Below are 3,897 nucleotides of genomic sequence, written 5' to 3'. Positions count from 1 at the left end.
CATATTTATTCTTTTTTGGTACTTTTTATGCTTTTCTGCAGCTAAGTCATTTCATGGAGGATTATTTTCCCTCAGACAGAGAGTTCATTCATTTCCAAGGTAGATATTTATATATCTGAGATTAAATATATTGTATTATTTGTTTTTTTCATTTATCCTATTTTGGTACTATTTTTCTGTTATTTTTCCTTTAATGAAATTATCACTATTTTTATCCTATTATGTCTCTTCCTTTAGCTTGTTCTTTCCACTATGCTTTTCAATTGTACCTTTTTTTGCTACTGAAGTTTCCAAGGCTCCAATATAGGTTGATGATGTTTTGTTTTATGCAAACAAGAGAAGAAAGAGGAATAAATGCAAATTATCATAAATGCAAAATCTGTATGAAGGTATAAGTAGAAAAGGCCCAAAATAATTTAAATTGGTATTGTGTTTCCACTTCAATCTCATATTTTTCAGGTTGATGTTAAGGAATATACAACGCAGTTCATTAAATTGAAGTAAGACAAACACAGTTCTCTTATTTAGCTCCAATTACCTTATCTCTGACAAAGCAGTTGCTAGGTTTGTTGAGGGAATTATTTTATTGATATTGTTGGGTGGTACACAAAATGTTGCATATTTTAGGTGGTGGACAATTTTTAATTAAGAAAGTGTAAATAAAGAATCAAGTATTTCTTTTTGCTTTGGTATATGATTCATTAATTTTTTAAGTTTAAAAATGTAGTTGATTGGCAATTATTTAGCTTGACTAACTCAAAATACTTTGTAAATGTCCTCTTTCATGAATGTTAATTTGACATTTGAAAGTTTATTTGAAGATATTCACATAATTCTCTGATTTGCAATAGTCAGACAAATGTTGAGAGGAAGACACTAGGGAGCAGAAAGTTTAAGTTCATTTTGATATCTGATGACTATCACAATTTATCCAATAGTTGCTCTATTCCATTTCTAATATAGCTAATATATCACACAACAGTCAAAATAATCATATTGATATTTTTACATGAAAAAATATTTACTAGGCAGAGTGACATTTACAAAAGAATTTTAAAGATTATTGTGCCTAAGGGCATCAACTTTAGATGATGTGGCATTTGCAGTGACTAAACTCAAAATTATAAGTATATATTTTTCTTAGAAAATTTTGTATCATAATAATGTTGATTACTTTGAATTATTAAAATATATTGTCCCACATTTTATCTCCTTGCACATCTTTTGCATTTTGTTTTTCATCTGTTGTTTAGTCTTTTTTCCCTTTGAAGTAATTATGTCACTCAAGTACTTGGTTGGAACCACCAAATTCCTAATATTCTAGCTAAACATTACTAATGCTCACCATTATTTACACTTTTCTGTGCTTAATTAGTCATATAGAAGACTCTATTTCCCAGCCTTGAGAATTGGTCAAGGCCACGTGACTAATGCTGGTTAACTGACTGTGACTGGTAGTAATGTGTATCATTTCAGGCCTGAGACACTTAAGAACCAGTGTGCCATGCTGTCTTCCCCTGCCAAAACGGACCCTGAAGCAGCATGTTAAAATGATGATTCCATAAAATACAGAGAATCAGCCTGAAATACTTAACCACCACAGGGAGAATATTTGCCTGAAAAATCATGGGGAGCTGGAGCAGAATTTGCATGAGTAGAAATAAACTAGTTTAGTGCTAAGTAACTGAGAGTTTGGTATTGCTGTTACAGCATAGTCTAGTGTATCCTGACTGCTCTGTGCTTAGTCATTCAGTCATGTCTGACTTTTCATGACCCCATAGACTGTAGCCCGCCAGGCTCCTCTGTCCATGGGGATTCTCCAGGAAAGGGCACTGGAGTGAGTTGCCATGCCCTCTTCCAGGGGATCTTTCCAACCCAAGAATCGAACCCAGGTCCACATTGCAGGCAGATTCTTTACCGTCTGAGCCACCAGGGAAGCACAAGAAACTGGAGAGGGTAGCCTATTCCTTCTCCAGGGGAACTTCCCAACCCAGGAATTGAATCAGGGTCTCCTGCATTGCAGGCAGATTCTTTACCAGCTGAGCTAACAAGGGACTGATACACATCTTAAAGAACTTAGGTGTAGACATGAGTTGTGTTGGGGACAGTTTATTGACATATGACTCTGCTTCACTAATTATATCTCATGTCTTATCAAATCATGAGATTTCCCCAGTGGCTCAGACGGTTAAAATGTCTGCCTGCCATGCGAGAGACCTGGGTTCGATCCCTGGGTCAGGAAGATCCCCTGGAGAAGGAAATGGCAATCCATTCCAGTACTCTTGCCTGAAAACTCCGTGGACAGAGGAGCCTTGTAAGCTACAGTCCATGGGGTCACAAAGAGTCAGACACAACTGAACGACTTCACTTCATTTCAAGTGATTTGTCAAATCATACCAATTTTGTTTCTATAACCTGATTTTCCTTTTCCATTTCTACATCTACTTACAAAACCTCTAAATTTGACCCCGCATTAGGTACAAAAGTATAAATGCATTTTGTGACCAGCCCAGGGTGACATATATTGTTGTAGGGACAACAAAGCTCTCAAGCTCATATTGTTTCATGCTGTTAATTATTATTTTCTGAAGAGGTAAAATATTAAAAAATAAACATATATGAAATGCATCATGCATAATACAAAATCTTTACTTTTTTTGAATTATAAGCTAGTGAAACTCACATGTGTTCTGGAAAATCAAGACAGTATTAACCACTTGGCTGCTTATTGTGACCCAATAATAGAGTCATCTGAATTCTGCTTCTGTAAAAAATCATTGTTAAATGAGTAAAATGTCACTATTCTCATTTAAAGATAAAAATAGAAAACATGGAAGAAAACCAAGTTTACGTGGTTTACAAAGACTATTTATTATAGTATATATTTACAGGTGTTGTGTGCTTTCAGTTCCTCATGCTTGTCTGTTTATCATTCACCCAACTGATATTCTCATGCCTTAGTACCAGGACAGAGAAAAAACATAAATGCTGGTTATTGAAATGAATGATCATATTATATGGAAGGAAGAGCCTGACAATGAGATAGATTAAATGAAGGGGATTTATTTTCTGAATACCTCATATCTTTCTTAATGTCATCACAGATGTGTTTACATAAACATATTCATTTTACCTTTTTAGGGAAGCTTTTTAAAATTATGCTAATAATTAGTTTATGTACATTAAAAATGATTTTATTTACATTCTTTTTGGTTGGGTTTTTGTTGCTCTGTGGGCTTTTTTTCTGGTCGTGGCAAGCAAGCAAAGGCTGCCTTTGGTTGCAGTATGCAGGCTTCTTCATTGCGGTGCCTTCTCTTGTTGCAAGCATGGGCTCTAGCGTGTATGGGCTTTGATAGTTGCGGCTCCCAGGCTCTAGAGCACAGACTCAATAGTTGTGACACACAGGCTTAGTTGCCCTGTGGTGTGTGGGATCTTCCTGTATCAGGAACCCAACCCATATCTCCTGCGTTGGCAGGCAGATTTTTTACCACTGAGCCATCAGGGAAGCCCTTTATGTGCACTGTTAATTAAACACTCTCACAGATCTTATTTCTTGTGTAGATGCTTCAGATAAGGAATATATAGAATAAAAGTTAATCCTGACTCTCACACCTCTATGTAGATAGCCTTACATTTGAGATTTTAAAAAGAACCTCTCTACCATTTCCAAAATTATCTATTTTATTACACACTTACATGAAGTAATCTAAAGTGTCTCTACCCTCTAAAAACCTGTCATTTAAAACATGCAGAATGGCCCTACACATTCATTTGAGGCCTTACATAAAAGGGTTAAGACACTAAACAGATATGTGATTCTTTCTGTTGGTGGTTGGTGGTTTGGTTGCTAAGTAATGTCTGACTCTTGCAGCTACATGGACTGTAGCCTGCTGGGCT

Source organism: Muntiacus reevesi, chromosome X (genome assembly GCF_963930625.1).
Source record: "Muntiacus reevesi chromosome X, mMunRee1.1, whole genome shotgun sequence".
NCBI lineage: Eukaryota > Metazoa > Chordata > Mammalia > Artiodactyla > Cervidae > Muntiacus > Muntiacus reevesi.
This window is presented reverse-complemented; position numbering follows the sequence as displayed.